The sequence below is a fragment of the Eublepharis macularius genome, chromosome 13 (assembly GCF_028583425.1).
Source record: "Eublepharis macularius isolate TG4126 chromosome 13, MPM_Emac_v1.0, whole genome shotgun sequence".
NCBI classification, from domain to species: domain Eukaryota; kingdom Metazoa; phylum Chordata; class Lepidosauria; order Squamata; family Eublepharidae; genus Eublepharis; species Eublepharis macularius.
The window spans coordinates 5,472,163-5,489,492 of record NC_072802.1 but is presented as its reverse complement, the minus strand read 5'-3'; the positions used below and the strand labels follow the sequence as shown (position 1 = coordinate 5,489,492).

The 17,330-nt window shown below is 46.0% G+C and overlaps 1 protein-coding gene across 2 annotated transcripts in view; it reads right to left on the bottom strand.

The window, feature by feature from the left end:
* The window catches only part of AMOT (angiomotin), a 95,169-nt gene extending 77,839 nt beyond the window's left edge, over nt 1-17,330 (bottom strand). Inside the window, exon 1 of one of the 2 annotated variants that reach the window (XM_054995907.1) lies at nt 17,078-17,330. The gene's annotated coding sequence lies outside the window, so the exon portion shown is untranslated. Of the gene's footprint in view, nt 1-5,046; nt 5,278-17,077 lie in introns of those variants that run through there. The other variant, XM_054995905.1, reaches the window with a different exon arrangement.

The following is a 17,330-nucleotide window of genomic DNA, read 5'->3' as shown; positions in this document are numbered from 1 at the left end:
ATGAGTCCTCACTGTTCCTTTTGTTTTAAAAAGAGGCATGTTTCTAGCACTTAGGTCAGTGTATATGTAATTCCTGGCAAAATTTCCAATGAGGAGAGGCTGAATAAGATTTCCACTGGGCAAGACTTCAATGCAGAGCAAAGCTCCTGGCTCCTCCCATGACTAACAGAAGCAGAACTGCAGGAGAGATGTGAATGAACACAATTGCTTAACTTTTTTTTTTTTTTTTACAGACTGTGGTTTCGAGGACTTCACCTTAAAATATCCAACATGACCTTGTTGGTAATTATTTTCTTTCCCTTGTGGAAAAACTGTACTTAGGAAAGTGGTAAAGCCAATCATAAAAACTACCCAAACCTCTCTTCCTGCTTTCACTATCTTTCATCCATCTGCTTCTGCCTTGAAGAACAGCTTAACGGGATCCTGATGGGAGCGGTTTGACAAGAGTAACAGCTTTATTCTGATAAGATCTGGATACAATAATTACACTCGCTCCGCCCCACATTCTCCACATTCTGTTGTACTTTAGAGTGAGCAGGAAACAGAGGCCAGGATGAGGCCAGGCAAACTACAGCCACTTTGCTGCAGCCTGGGGTCACAGAGGGCAGTGAACGGGTTTCGGGACCTGCTCTAACAGAGCCGGGGACTGCAGCCATTAGGCGATGCTTTCCCAATACCACTGCAGCGGGCATAAGGCAACCGAGGGGGCAAACCCTGCCCAGTGCAACGGGCAGTGAGTGCCCTGACTTTCACCAGCACGAGGGACATATTCAGCCCTTCCTGCTACATACATCCTGCACACAGCAATGGCTGCCCAGCACTTGCCTACCATTGATTAGCAGCCTGAGGGAACACTCTTGTGGGAGGTGGAATCAAGTCAGCACCTTGGCTCGGGAGCAGGTGCGGGAAGTGAGGGTGGAAGCAAATCTGGGTGGCAAAACTCACCCGTTCCTCCCCACTTCAACTGATGGGCCTTTATTTAGGATTAGACAAGGGGGGAGGACTTGGGGGGGCTCTCATTTTCTCCTCCCTCAGTATTATATCTTTCCCTTTCCTGAAAACCCCTATACCCTCTCTCCCCCCTTTTCCTGCTTCCTTCTCTTCTTCCCATCCACCAGCCAACCTACCTTTATCTGTCTCCTTTCAGTTTTTTTCTCATTCCCTACTCTGGAAGCCTCTCCCTGGGATAAGCTTGGTGGAGTTGTGCAGTGTTGACCTCCGAACCAGGCCTGGTTGTACAGTGGGGAATCCACAAAGACTTCTGAGAAGCACCTCAATTTCCCCTGTATCCCCTTCCCCACACTATTTCCTCTTTCCCTCCTCCTGGCCACCCCCATATCCTTATCTTTCCTTGTTTCCTTCTCTCCACACCCATCCACCTACCTTTTACTACATATATTTACTACATTTATATTAGTTTTTTCTCCAAAGGGTGGACCCACAGCTGCTTACATCATTCTCTTCATAACAACCCCGCGAGGATGGCCCAAGGTCATCCACTGAGCTTCCATGGCAAAGTAAAGATTCCAACCTGGGTCTCCCAGATCCTAGGCTGATACTTTAACCACTATACGACACTGGCTTTTGTGCAGTGGGTGCTGTTCAACAGCAGCAAGCAGGCACGTCTGGGCAAGTCCTGCATGTCACATGGTATCAAATTGCCTGGTGGTTGCTTCCCAGGCCCTGTTGAGTCCTCCCTTAAAGGCCCAATGAGCTTGAAAAGGGCCTCCCTCACCCCAGCTTTTAACGATAGAGACCAAGGCTTCAACTGACAATATTGTAGTAGGCCACATGGTATGTTTGTTTCTTAAATCTACAGGGGCTGTTTCTATTATTTGGAGAGCTGATGGTTAATTCTTCACTGCATTTATTTTAAATATTTCAGATTTTTTTACTTTTTTTTTTTGAAACCTATGACCTTTTTTTAGGTTTGTTGAAAAATCTGTCTTGCCTGTTCATGGCACCAGTCTGGATTTAAGTATCTCCAGATTTGGCCAAAAACAAAAATCAGATATACTGATTACAGATCAGATTCAATTCTCAAGGTTAGGCTAGTAATAAGCAGACCAACAACACTTGAAGAAGGCTGCCATACAGAAAGGAATGATCTTGGTTCACCAAGTTTAAGTTTTTACAAGACACTTTATTGCCCCAATTGTGTCAGACTGCAGAAGAGGCTATTTAGCCCTCTGTGCTATTTACCCCTCTAAGAAAAAGCTTGGCTCTGCTTGTGAGAACCAGTGATGAGGCCTTTCCAGGAAAATCTGAATTGCAAATTTCTCCTACTCAAATAAATAATTTAAATAATGTTAGCAAAAGGAGGCAAAAACAGTAGCACTAGCGGTTGTCCATGCTTCACATCTCGTATGTAGTTCATCTAATATGCTTGATTTACTGTTAAAGAAACAGACTATATTTACATATGCGGAATGGAAATTTTTCCATGGAAAAATATAGCATCAGAAAATTTTCTGCTCCACATCACTTATGAGAACAAGTGTTCTTACACTGTTCCTTCTCCCTGCCAGAAGATAGCTCATCAACATCAGCTGGGGGAAAGGGAGAGAAGTATCTGTGCCTGAAAGCCTGTGTTGGGGGTACATAACATCAGCCAACGCACCAACCACACCCCATTTCCTACAAGTATTTTTCTAAGAATGACATCTCAGTATAACCCATCAAACTGGCCCTATTATCAGTCTCAAATGCTCAAAGCGACAGTTAATATTAACATCATGATTTTGACCTAGAAATAGTGTGGTCTGAAGTGTACTTTTCTAACTGTCAGCTTTCAATTCATTAAGCTTTCCAAGTTCACCCTCTTTTTCTTTTCAAGGTTTATGGCTGCATAGAAGTCAGTGCGATGAAGCAGATAAACTGTCATGCTAGGACTGAAGAGACCTGGCTTCCATTCAGTGACCCTGATTCAGAAAGAGACTTTGGACTGAGAATCAAACCAGAAGCCATACATTCCCAAGTATGAGGGCAAAACAAGTAAAGCTGTCAGAAATTACACTAAGTGAAACTGAACCCTCAAACATAATTCACTTGGCCTTGGAACAGAAACATCCATCGCTGCAAATCACCCAAAAGAATAGCTGTCTCCAATGAGATGACAGGAAAATCATTTTTGTACAACTTTCTTTAAAAAACAAAACATTATTTTCTACCACTGTAAGGGACAATACACTGGAACAGAGAGGGCAAGGGAGTGAGAGAGTGTGTGTGTCTGTATGCACAGCTAACTTAAGGCAATCCTGTAGGGTTTTCAAGGTGAGAGGCATTCAGAAGGGGTTTGTCATTGCCTGCCACTGTATAGCAACCCAGGTTGTCTTTTGTGGTCTCCTATCCAAATACTAACTAGGGCCTACCCTCCATAGCTTCCAAGATCTGATGAGATCAGGCTATCTGGACCATCCAGGTCAGGACACACCAGAACATCTTTCAGACTACGCATATACTCTAGAAACAGAGCATGTTTCATTCATATCAAGAATCCCAACAACATTCTGTGAAAATGGGGTAACCATTCAGTTTAAACAGGGCACTTCGCAACTTTGTCATTCAGTTCAATCTACCCCGTCACATCTTTTTCTGGCAGTCTGTACTTAACTGCAAAGCTGAAACGCAGCCTCTGTCCCTTCTCCTTTATAAAACATAACATCTGTCTACCATTATGAACGATTTCACTATACTGATAAGCTTAATCCAATTCATGATAAAGCCAAATCATAACCTAAGGTAGGTGGACACATTTTCTGGGAGCCCTGTCTAGCCTATTAACCAGCTCTCAGGCTGCTTAACAATTTGTTGGGAGCGTCTGCCTGCTGGACTGATGCACTGGCAAGCTGGAGGATGCTCCCCCCCCCCCAAGTGTTAGTTTGAGGGCCATTCCCATCAACACAGTGGGATAGAGGGCCACATCTAGTTTCTGCCTTCAAAGTGGACAGAAACCTAGATGTGTTGCTCAGGCTAAAAACTTTGCCCATTTCTGTTTTAAGGTAATATATTATTAGCTGCAGAATAACATGACTAATACCACAAACACGCATGATTGGCAAGACTTGTCTGTTCACAGGGAAAGGCAACCAAAACCCAGCCACAAATTGGAATTTCACTGTCACAGCAGAAGACAACCAATTCCCCACTTTGCATGTAAAGGAAACTGAACGGGCAAATTCATCCTCCCTTCACCTCTAGGGTATCTAAGATCTGGTAGGGCAGCGTGCAAGGTGCTAGCTTGTGTCACACCCCACTCAGTAGCTGCTTGAGGGGTGGAGTACCTGCCGCGCAGCATTCTTCTGCAACAGCAGGACCAGAAAGCAAAACCGAGGCAGGACCAGGGGATGCAGACAAGACACACTTTGCAAGTGGGGCAGAAGCAGGTGGCTGGCTTATCTACAGGTAGCCAATGATGGTTCTTCAAACATGTTTCTTTATAACCAGGGCAGCAGCACAGGAAAGAGCACAAGGTACCCTGTAACAAACCTACAGTGCAACTCGAAGCAGTTACGCTAGTCAACGGGCTTAAGCTGGTGTAACTCTGTTTAAGATCCAGAGGAGTCAGCAAAACAGCGTAAGGTCTAGTAGTGCCTTTAAGACTAACCAACTTTATTGTAGCATAAGCTTTCGAGAACCACAGCTCTCTTCGTCAGATGCATCGCCATCGAAAGCAATAAAGCTGGTGAGTTTTAAAGGCGCTACCGGGCTCTCTGACATTCTGTTTAGGATTGTTTTCCTGCAGAAGGCGACAAAAGAATAAGGGGCCGCAGTCTGTAGTTCTGCCCGCGACTGCAACACGCGCAGTTAACCGGCCCTCAGCGAGGCGTGACAACAAACGAGCCCCCGACTTCCTCCTGCCGAGCCAACCGTTTCCGTGCAAGCGCCGCCACCCCGGAGAAGCCCGCGCCTCCCCGCCCCGTTAGCCGAGAGCGCGCAGCGGGGGCAGCCGAGAGCGCCCGAAGGCCCGGCCCGCGCCCCCCACGCAGCCGCCTCCCCCGCCCGGGCACCCTCCCTCGCGGCGGCGGCGCCACGCCCGAGGCAGACCTGAGGCCGCGCAGTCCAGGCGCCGGGCACGCGCAGGCCCCCGGCCGCCGCGCTTCGGCCATCGCGGCGCCCCCGCGTCACCCGCAGCCCTCGCCCGGCACGGCCCGAGGGCGGGAAGGAGGCCGGCGAGGCGAGCCCCTCTGGCGCCCTCAGCAGGAGGGTCTCGCCGGGCGCGGTCGGAGCGGCTCCCTCTTCGCCGCCGAGTCCGTCGGCCTCGCGGAAAATGCCCGCCCGTCGCCAGGCGGGGAGCAAGGGGCGGGCCAAGCGCGCGCGGCGCCTCCCATTGGCCGACGCCCACTCCGCCGCAGCTTGCGGTTGGACAGGCGGCCCATCGCTCCAGCCGACAGAGCACAGGCCGGCCGAGACAAGGCCCCATTGTCATCCCGCCACGGGGCGGGGCGGGCAGGGAGGCGCCGGGCCGGCCCGGCCCTCGAACGACTTCGGCCCGAAGACTCGCCTCAGAGAGCCGCTTCGGCGTCGCTTCAGCATCTCTTTTTCGCCCTATTGGGTTCCCGCCAGTTTTAGGTCGCGGCAGATTCGCCTGCATAGGCCCTGTTACACGCTCATTGAAAGTGGAGCCTGCCTGGAGCCTCCCTGAGAAAGGCGGACTGCAAGCGACAGCCATAAAGGGCGACAGATTTATGCCACCGTAAGAGAAACCAGAGTATTAATAAAGCCGGTGTTGGTCTTCTGACTGAGGTTCCAGCAGAGCTGACACTCTAGGGCCTCCCTCCCACTCGCCCCCCCCCCGATTGCCAGCCTCCAGGTGGTGGCTGGAGGTCTCCCGGAATTACAACTGAGCTCCAGGTTACAGAGATAAGTTCCCCTGGAGAAAATGGCTGCTTTGGAAGGTGGACTCTGTGGCATTACCCCCAGCTGAGGTCCCTCCCCAAACCCTGCCCTCCCCAGATCTCCAGGAATTTCCCAACCAGGAGCTGGCAACCCCACAGCCCCTCCTCCCATCATACTCGCCCTTACTAAGGGACCTTTTTCCTCAAAGCATCTGGAGAGAGAGCAGCCGAGTTTCTCCACCAAAGTGGCAAGAAAGGCCTTCTGAGACTGGTGCTTCTGAGGTGCCCTTCCTGTCCTCTTTGGAGTCTCCCCCACCCCAAAGCCAGGTTCTGTCTTTCTGGGCCCAGGGTGGCCCTTTAACACTCCTAACCCCGGGCCTGCTTCTGATAGCATAACAGGCCAGTTTTTCTCCTCCTTTCTTGGAGTGACAGTCTCTTTATCACGCAGAGGAGAGATTTTTGTGCTGTGGCTTTGCCATGCAAGGGTGAGAAAAGCTGCACCAGTTCTCTCTCTCTCCTTGGTCACTCCCCCCGCCCCCAATCTCTAGCTTAAAAAAAACACCATTGGGGGTGCTCCATATCCAACCCCAGGTTTTTATCCACCAGCTGGCAATCAAGATGCTGTAGAACGTAACTGAAGCCAAGTTCTCTCTGAGGAAGCGAACTGGTGCCTGTAGCTCTCAGGCTGCAGCCAGCAGCGCACCTCACACGTCACCATATAAGAACGTTCCCTGCATATAGAAAACAAGCAACTCAATGCAAAGAGTTCTAGACTAGCTTTCTTCCTGACAGGCTAGTTGCAGAGGGCCAGTTTGGATGCACAAGTTTTCATTCCTGGCAATCACCACCTGCAGTCTAAAGTGGTACAATCTAGACAATGAACTACTGTGTCAATGAGACAGATATGCTGGATTCCTTTTTACAGACATCGCTACTCTTCCCATATCCATGAAGGCAGAGAGTTTGATGCAGTCAGTTTGCCATCATATTTTAAAAGAAAAGGTGTGGCTTCCAGGTAGGCATTTGCCCTTGGCCAGGATGGAAAGATTAGAAGGCATAGGACAATCCTCAACAACCCTTAGCATATAAGCCATCCAACAGCCTTATTTCAGTCTACATTTTTAAAAATCCTAATACCCAACTATTAGAATGATTTTTCCAGTTATATGAATGAATTAGAAGTTTTATACAGACAGTGACATTGATTTAATCCAATAATAAACAGCTTCACTCTCTGTATGCAACTGATTCAGGCCACTTTTGTAATGATCAAAGTTCCTTCATTCTGGCTGTCTGAATACTGAGTAATTTCCTCAGTGATCAAAGAACAAGGCTCAGGGAAGGAATGAGGGTGAGGAATATTCTAAGCAAAATCCAAAGATTGTGCATGCACACAAACAGTGACAAATGGAAAGCATACACTTACATCATTGGTCACATCACAGGAAGAGAAGACTTACTGGAAAAGACAGTAACACTAGGAAAAGTTGAAGGCAGCAAGAACAGAGGAAGACCCAACATGAGATGGATTGACTCAATAAAAGAAGCCATAGCTTTCAGTTTGCAAGGCCTGAGCAAGGGCGTTAATGAAAGGACGTTTTGGAGGTCTTTCATTCATAGTGTCACCATATGTTGGAAGCAACTCGATTGCACATAACACACAAACTTGAAGAGCTTATAATTTTTTTCTTTAAACACACTTAAGCAATATGGATATGTTATAGATACAAAAAGAATTTGAAGAAAAAAATGCCTTATTTGATACAGCAACGCCTAAAGGCTTTTTACTCAGATAGGAGGGCTGTCTTGTAGGGAGGTGTTACGACCCTTTCTTTCTCTTGGGTAGATTTAGTCTTTAAGCCTTTTATTCTTGCTCCCTCTTGGTAGATTGCTGCTAACAGGAATTAAATTCCAGAATAACTTAAATTTATCCTTTTAGTAACATGCCCGAGGGTCAGGCTTTTTCGTGGCACTATGTGGCCCTGAGGAAAGGAAAGGGATATATATTTAAACTCTGGGATTAAAAAAAACAAATTAATCTTTTATTTTTTATAAGAAGCGTATCGGTTTCATATTATTTCTTAAACTTGATGGTTTCCAAAGAGGAGTAGTCAGTTCTTAAGGTGACTTTACTTAAACCCAGTCACACAGATCTTCTCTGAGGCTTCACACACAGCTGGCCTGCTTTTGCTATTAATTTCTCTCTCAATTACAAGCAAGACCTTTTCTCAGGTGCACACACAGCTTGCCTGCTTTCTCCTGACTGAATGTTCTTTCACAAACACGCAGTTCAGGATTCTGCACAGGTTATATTTCTCTCAGTCATCATACACAAGCTCTGGCTGCACCCAGCCGGCCTCTCTTGCCCTGACCGAATCTTTTTCTCTCCACTCTCCCTCTAAAACCGCCTTCACTCCACCCATACTCTCCGTCATCAGCCAATCATATCACTCGCTCATCCCTCTCTTTCACCCCCACTCTTCATCTATACCACACCAAGCATTTAAAGACAAATACACACATTTTACTTAAAATTATTACAGGAGGGGTCTCAGATGCTTTGCTAATGAGTTAGGATTAGGAACCATAGACTTCACCACTATCTTGCTCTATGTACTACCCATTTACGTTACATATGTACTCCTATGCGCTACCTGTGCTTCGTGTTGTCTAATGTCAGTCCTAGAATTAGATGCAGAGGAAGGAGTTAGCCGTGTTAGTCTGTGGTAGCAAAATCAAAGAGAGTCCAGTAGCACCTTTAAGACTATGTTCTGTTTCAGCAATCCTTCAACCCTGTACTGGATTCTTGCTAATGCTATGTATTTGTAAACTTGTATTTATTAACTCTGTGGCATTGTTTATGAAAATATCCTTGATCTTGACTCTACTAATCTCACACTGTGTAACCCGCCTTGAGTTTCAGTAAGAAAGGCGAACTATAAATGACATAAACAAAAATGCAGATGTGCCTCCCAACCCACACTGCAGTGCTCATCCGGGTCCAATGTACTGCTGGATGAATCTTTCCTATCCAGAGCTATGACTAGCACACGGATCAATGATCTTTCTAAATTGATCGTTTGTGTTTGGTCAACTATTTATTCTTCTCCCACAGATACACCTCCTGTTGCTGACATCAAAGATAGCTTTTAGATAGGTGAGAGAAGATGTGGATTAATTCACTTGTTTAGAAACGTGTATCGTTTTTTAGAACTAGCATCTTGTTTATTTTAGGAGTATTCGAGTGCACTGTATTTTAACCAAACAAACAAGAGATAAGTTTAGCTGAACAGGAAAGGAACAAGCTGAGCAGTAGAACATCACAAGCTCCCTTTGCCAAATGGCTTTCCATCCCTCCCCCCTTTTGCTTCCACCCCCAGAAGTCATTGGCACACTTCAAGGGCCTGCCAGATAAAGGAAGTTTGTGGCTTTCCATGAATAGATCACGCCACCATGTCAAAATACAGGAAACGCCACAGGAAAGTGCTCCTAAAACCCACTCATTCCAGCTACTCTCTCCAGCCAAGTTATGCAACTGGGCAAAGGTTACTTACTTCTAGTCCATGGAAAGAACAGAGAACATAAATACTACTTAGAAAGCCATTTAGATGGCTACAAACATTATTTGTTGCACACAGAAATGTGGCCAAAGAACTCCGTATCTGGTTACTGTGGTGGGCAATGCCAGTTTCAGGGTACCTCAAAAGCCGTACATTTACAAAAGAAAGGGAAAGTGTGGCTGCTTAGTATTCAGTTGTTTAGAGTAGACACCTCCTAAAAATGCATGTAACAAATGCAGCATGCATGCTGCCTACCAAAAGCTGAAAACGATCCGTAATATTCTGTTTATATTTATCTCCCTAAATCCATACACACAGCACGTCTGAGTCATTAACACAAATATAAAGATGAGCCAAAAGAGACGTAATCAGTAATTTGTCCAAGCTGGACAATGCATTGTAAAAAGAACCTCAACTTCCCTGACGCTCTACCTCCTGTTACATTAGAAGATAATTAGAGCAAGAAAAGGTTTTTTCTTTAAATTTAAACATTTCTTTAAATTTTACATGTACCATATACTGGAGACAACAAAATTTTGGTCCTTGGGGGCATATTATTGCTCCCCCAAAGAACACACCTTTCGTATGTGCACACAGCTAATTTCTCATTTCAGAAGCGCCCATTTGCACACCTGCCAAGAATCCCTACACTTAATAAGCTTGGAGCTTCTTTCCCTGACTGGACCCCGTTCCAGTCCATGGAATGATCTTATCACTGTGCACAATACTACAGCACATCTCACACAATGATTAGTACAAATTAAGCAGAGTGCTGATAATGGCAGAAGAACTGTGGGAGTGGATATTCTATTCATTTCTGGAGGTCATTCAGAACAGAAATTCAGCACACCTTACTTAGCTCCACAGCTGCATTCTCCGAAGACTGTAGTTAAACATAAGCCATTCTCAAAAAAGAGGAAAATGGAGAAGATTCAACAAGAGATGGACCAAACCAAGCCTAACTTGGGGTTGCCACGCCTTGTTGGAACCTGGAGAGCTGTGCGCGAGAAATTAATTAAGCCAAAAAATCAATATTGATCTAAGATGGGGGTTGCTATGCCTTCTCACTGACCAAAACATCACACTCTTACTTCCCCTCATTACTTTGCTGCCCTTTGCACATGTGGCTCCACCATTCCATCTCATGCAAAGCTTTTTGCATCTTGCAAGGTTCAGATGTGTAATTGTATCAAAATAAATTGTAGGAACTTCACCCGCTGAAAGGGCCCCTCAAAATCAGACCGTGGGAAGCAAATCTGGGAAATATCTAAGTGGGGTTGAAAGAGAAGGATTACTTCTTTAGTGAAGGGTTGCCAAACTTGGCTTTACAGTGTCTTTCTTGGCAAGCCTTCCTTCAAGCTAGCAGGGTTGAATGCTGGAAACATGCAAGGGCTTATACCCACCAGGGTAAGTGAAGGATGAATGTAAATAAACACCAGTAAATGGACTACACCCGGGGTCAAAAGTGATCACAAACCACTCCAAACATTCTGGGATCATGAGAAAAACTTCCAGGTAGTTTGAAGTCCTTTCCCCTCTAGCTTAGAAACCAACAATTTTAACCACACTATTGTGTAACAGAGCTTCCTTTGAAAATCCAAGGGCAAAGTTAAAAGATGAATAGTTTTGCTAGATGCTCTCTCTCCAAGCATGAGAACCGACAAGCTATCAGGTCCTGATTAGATGACAGTGCTCTTTCATTGCTATACTGAAGAGGAAAAAATTAAGCAAAGCAATGGAATAAATAGGGGGAGGTCCCCCACTGGCTCTTGGAATCAATCTTCACAACTAGGGTTGTTTCCACCTAACACTGAAAATATTTTTGAGTTTCTCTAACACTACATTTTGAACACTGATAAGGCAGAAGAGAAAGCAAAAGGTGGTCACGTCTAAGTTGCATACTAAGATGTGTTACATAGTACATATTTTGTTTACTTTACAAATGCAGACAACACAAGAAGGACTTTTAATGTTGTGCTTAGCTAGAGACACAAATTTCCAGAAGTTTGAACTTTTCCCATTTTTTCTGGAGGAAAAAAGCCAGACATTATGTGAAAAACTGGAATATATGCAATACTTTGTTATCCAGCCTGAACATTATGTCAGTTCTTTAATATAAAATACATCATTTATAGATCAGTAATGTGAAATTATATACTCTCTAACTGATCCAAAATATGTAATATCTGGTTTCAATTTTTCAAACCGTTTAGATTCTGGTATTATACTCCATTACAATTGAAGAAGGTAACAAAAACCTATAATCCATTTTGTTGGAAAAACTGTAATCAAATACGTTCTTATTTACACACTTGGTGGTCTTGTCCTGTTATTCAAGCATTTTGGAAAGTAGTGACGGAGAAAACTGAAAGGGTCTCAAATTTTGCGGTACCGTTTACCCCAGAATTTTTGTTGTTAGAACTTTGGCCCTTTTCTGCTGTCTCCAAACAGCAGAAGAATCGGATCTCCTGATTGGTAGCTACTGCCGGACTCACTATAGCTGCTAGATGGAAATCATTCCTCCCCCGCCCCACACACACATCTTGCTGTAGCAAGAGAAACTTTGGTACAACTATATTATAGATAGAATTACAAATAACTCTTTTTTTTTTAAAACTAAGATCAATTTCTCCCCTCAAGGGCTCCTGTGGTACGCTATTTAATTGACCAAGAAGTTGTATCTTCAAGCTGGAAACGACCTCAGATAAGGTAAGGGGGAATTTGAAGCAGCTGCTTGGCTTGGAACTTCTTCACATTTTATTTATTTAATTAATTCAATTTGTATTCTGCCCTCCCCGCATCAGCAGGCTCAGGGCGGATTCCAATGAATACAATAATATAAAATACCTTTAAAACCGATAAAACATCTTAATATATTTAAAAAAGACACACACAACTCCTACCACCTCCGATCAAAATTCCAGAAGTGTCTGCTCTGTCCTCTGGTAAGGATGCTGTCCCTGATATGGAGTCAAATTTTGCTCCAAGGAACTGAATTAACTGAGCTGGTGAAGGAGAGGATTTCTTCCAGTTAGTCAACAGGACTAAGGATGTTAAGGTTTGAGTTGTTAACTGGATGTGTTCTAAGAGGAGAGATCTGGATAGGGCCACTATGAGCCAGTCATTCAAGTATGGATATATTGCACATCTTTCGGTTCTAAGGAAGGCAACGATGACAGCCATACATTTCGTGAATACTTGTGGTGCTGAAGAAAGGCCAAAAGGCAATGCCGTGCAGGGCTTTTTTTCAGCTAGAACATGGTGGAACGGAGTTCTGGAACCTCTTGAAAATGGTCACATGGGCTGGTGGCCCCGCCCCCTGATCTCCAGACAGAGGGGAGTGTAGATTGCCCTCCGTGCTGCCAAGCAGCGTGGAGGGCAATCTACACTCCCCTCTGTCTGGAGATCAGGGGATGGGGCCACCAGCCATGTGACCATTTTCTCCAAGGGCAACCCACTGAGTTCCACCATGTCTTTTCCCAGAAAAAAAGCCCTGATGCCATGTATTGAAAAATCTTCCCTTGGTATAGGAAACGAAGGTATTTCTGATGGTCAGGGTATATGCTAATATTAAAATAAGTACCGTTTAGATCTATTACCACAAACCAGTCACTGGGTCTCAAAAACTGTATGACACTAGAAAGTGTAAGCATTTGAAATTTATACACTTTAATAAATTTATTTAATCTTCAAAGATCCAAGATGGGGCGGGTACCCCCATCTTTTTTATCAACATGAAAATAACAAGAACAGAAACCCAACAGGGGTTGAGTAACTTCTTGAACTGCACCCTTGGCCAACAGCTCAGAGATTGCTGGGTATAAAGCCTGTGAAGGGCATCTGGATTCACTGCCCGGTGGTGAAAGTGGGGGTGTCAGGCTATGGATGACAGGATATGGCAGACAGATCCCTGTACCATTGCAACAAGAAGTCCAGGCTAAATGGTTGGTTAAATGGTTTTATTCAGAAATCCAATCATTTCCATATATATGTCCATAGGATTACTCAGCAAGGTAAGCATCGAAGCAGTAAGAGCAAGAAATTGACAGGAATAGTGATATGTGGAAAAATCCTTCTTAACACACACGTTTGCGCCTTCCCCCCTCCTAACAGTAAATAGGATTTTTGGTGCGAACCTGGCATGAGAACGTTTCACATCTTTGTACTACCAAGTTGAGTCACTGGGAAAGCAAGACATAGCAATACATGAGAGTGAGTATTCTACAAGGTCATGAACACTGAAAGATTCTACAGTCTGTTAGATAAGCACCTTACTAAGCCTGCAAGAGAAACAGTTATGGCATTGGCAATATGATATCAAGTTATAGCAAGTTACAGCATGAAACATTGGTTCAGAACAACAGGTTTGCATTAGAATTAGCATTGCTGACAACAGCATCGATATTGGCATGGCTGATATGTGGCTCAGACATGCCAGGGTGTCGTTTCAGAAGGTTTAAACGATACCCATGGCTTATGACACTAATCACCCAAGGGTCCACAGTGATTTCTTTCCAGTTGTGCAGGAAGGGTGCAAGTCTGTCCGGAAAATAAGGGAGAGCTGTTGGTTGTTGGGCGCTCAGTCAGAACAGCGGTTTTTGTTGCTGAGACGCCTTTGGCGACTGAGGTTATGATTGCTTGGAGCGCTGTTTGCTAGAATGCTTTCCCCCAGATCTCTGATATGATGAGTAGGGGCGATATTGTTGGTAGTTGTATCTACTAGGCCGCTGCGGGTGATTGTATCGGCCCTGGTAATGATACCTGTGTTGTTGATGCTGCTGCTGTTGTTGAGGGGCTACAATGACCCCCAATGAACTGGTGGTTTGGTGACTTTTCTTCATTTGTTGAAGTGCCTCGTCTGTTTTCTCCAAAAATAACAATTTTCCTTCAAAAGGAAAATCCTGTATCTTGGACCTCTTGTCATTTGGTAGTGCAGTCGAACGCAATCAGGAGTGGCACCGAAGAACTATGGAGGATGCCACTGATTGTGCTGAGCAGTCAGCCGCATGTTTTCCACCCAGCATTTGCTGTTTGGCCAGCCGCACTGCCTCACCCTGCAGAACTCTGATGAGGGATCTTTTCTCCTCCGGTAGGTCTTGGATATAGTGGGACAGGCGGTCCCAAAGGAAGAGGCTGTATGACCCCATGATTGCCTGGTAGTTGGCAATATGGAAGTTCAATGATGTGGACGAATATATTTTTCTTCCAAGGGTGACCAATTTACGATCCTCTCTATCCACTGGGGCAGAGTGGGATCCAAAATGGGTCTTAGAGTGGATCTCATCCGTGACCAAAGATGATGGTTGTGGGTGATTAAACAGGAATGCACAGTCCTGTTGTTACAATTTATACAGATTTTCAATTCTGCCAGAAGTAGCAGGCCTGGTTGCTGGTTTTTCCCAGATCCTGTAGGCAATATCCAGCAAGTCTTCATCTGCTGGAAAAGCTGCTGTAACATCTTGCTCTTCAGTTTGGGTGTGGATGCCAAAACATCCAAGTCAAGGGCACGAGCCATCCTCAACATTTGTTCTGAGAACAATCTGTGATGATGCCGAGGTTTTCCTACCAACCAACTCATCCAGGGATGGATTGGATGCAATGTCAGACAATCTATCTGATTGGGATCCGTGCTCATCTACTTCTTCGGATCCTGAAGGAGACAATGACCAGTTCTGGTGTCAGTGATCCCAAGATTCTGTTGTAACAGAGTACACTGATGGTGCAGGGTTTGGGGTGGTGAACAAAGAGCCATTCTGGGGCCATGAGAATAAGAAGTGTTGAATAACAGCGAGCAGGATAGTAGTCGGTTAACAATCCTAGGTCGATGCATGGTTAAGAGTAGAAGATCAGCTAGAATGTGATAGAGAACAAACGAAAGAACCTTCTCCGTCGGCAGCGAAAAAGGAACTGAGGGAAGCAGGGGCGCTCTGCCCAGCAACACCCGATTTAGGCGGGAAGCCTGCACGCATGTGTTTTGTAGGGGCAGAGCACCCCCTCCCTATTGAGAGCTTGAAAAATTTGTCTCTGTGGCAGGTCTGCGTGTTCGCAGTCCCAGTGTGGGACTACACATAAGACCGACAATAAACATTCTGTTATTTCAGAAACAAGCATCAGATCATGTGAGAGCACATCCTAGATATCGGAAAAGCCAAAATCATTTGACTAGCACATCACACATTTCCTCCAGGTTATAAACCAATCACCCCTTGAACCTGATGTCTCTTCATATATTGTCATTCTGTTAGATGTTAATGGAATGCTTCCCATTAATCACTGCCAACGTCCACAATGGATGCTGTTTTAAGACACTCAAGACCGCCAGGCTTGGAAGCGATTGGCTCAGTACCCACTCATGCCCGGACTCCAGAAATTTGGCAAAACCCTGGCACTGATCAGCTGAACACCTTGCCTTGGCAATCTGAAAGTCTTGAATTTGAAAAGAAATAAGGCTTAGAATTCAGGTAAGCAATTGCCCATGTCTTTATTTCTCCTCTTTGGTAAACAAGTAGGACATATCAGAGTTCCATGTCACGCCTTGGGGAACATTTGATCTGGAAATACTCATTTGGACATGATTTGTAGAATTGTAAATAACTGAGTTTTCATTAGTAAAATTATCCTCTCTGCAGAGATTACATATTTGAGAGGAAAGGCTATGACAACTGCTTCCGTCAAGGCAGGACTTTCCTTTGGGGTTCTTTCCTGCCAACTGGCGTCTGTAGGAATTTCTGAATTATGCTCACTTTTCACTTTATAGTTGAAACATAACATTAAGGATCTCTGAAGCAAAAGCAATTTTCTTCAAACTTAGGTATGCAGGGACTTGTATGGCCTATATGTGTATGCTAGACAGTATCTTAAAACCCCATAAACTCCAACAATATTTACTTGCCTTAAATAAGTTTGGATGAGTTTCTAGGGAAAGGACTGAGAAGACCAACCAGGATGTGCTGAAGGGCAGGGAGAGAAAGTCCCCTAGTGCAGTCAAGTCATCTTTGTGGGTGGGAAAGAGAGGGGGCTTGGAGAGGTGCTGTAGGATAGTGGTTATGCGGTGAGACTGAGAATCAACGCTCTGTTGGTTTGAACCCCATGACTGCCATGACCTCAGCGGGTGGCCTTGGGCAAGCCCTTCTCAGTCCAGCTCCTCAGCTGTGTTGTGTGGATAACAAGGCTGACCTTGTCCACTGCTCCGCAAAGGAACTCATCTGTCCAGAAGAGCAGTATATAAGCATAATTCTTGTTGTTAAAATAATGGATTTAGATTACAGAAAATTTGGTTTGAGATAACGCATTGGCAGACATGCAGTGCCCCTCCTTGGGTTGCCAACTCGGAGTTGGACAATTCCTGGACTCTTGGGGGTGGAGCCTGGGGAGGACGGGGCTTGGGGAGGGAAGGAGCTTAGCGGGGCAGAAGGCCACAGAGTCCACCCTCCCAAGCTGCCATTTTCTCCAGAGGAACTGATCTCTGCCATCTGGAGACCAGCGGTGATTCCGGGAGATCTCCAGGCGCCCTCAGGAGGCTGGCAACCCCCGCAGCCTCCTTTCCCGGGACTCAAAGTCCCCCGAGGGCCACCGCAGGAGGCGGCGCTGCTCCCGCCGGAAGAGCCGCTTCCCTGCAGCCCGCGCGGGACCTCCTCGGAAGGGGCGCCGGCTGCCCGCCCGCCTGCCGCTCCGCCTTACCTGCGGTGGGCCCCGCGCCCATGGCTGCTCCCCTTGGCCGGCGTGGAGGCCGAGCGAGGCGCCTCCGCTTCCCCGGCGCCCTCCGGGCCGCTCCCAACCGCGACTCCGGCAGGCCCCGCCGGAGGTGGGGTGCGCCGCAGAGGCGCGCGGGAAAGGAACGGGAAGGGGAAGCCGCCGCCGGACGCGCCTCTTGCGGGCCGGCAGGAGGCGCCACCCCAGCGCGGGGCCGCCTCGCCCGGCTTTGCTGGCGGCT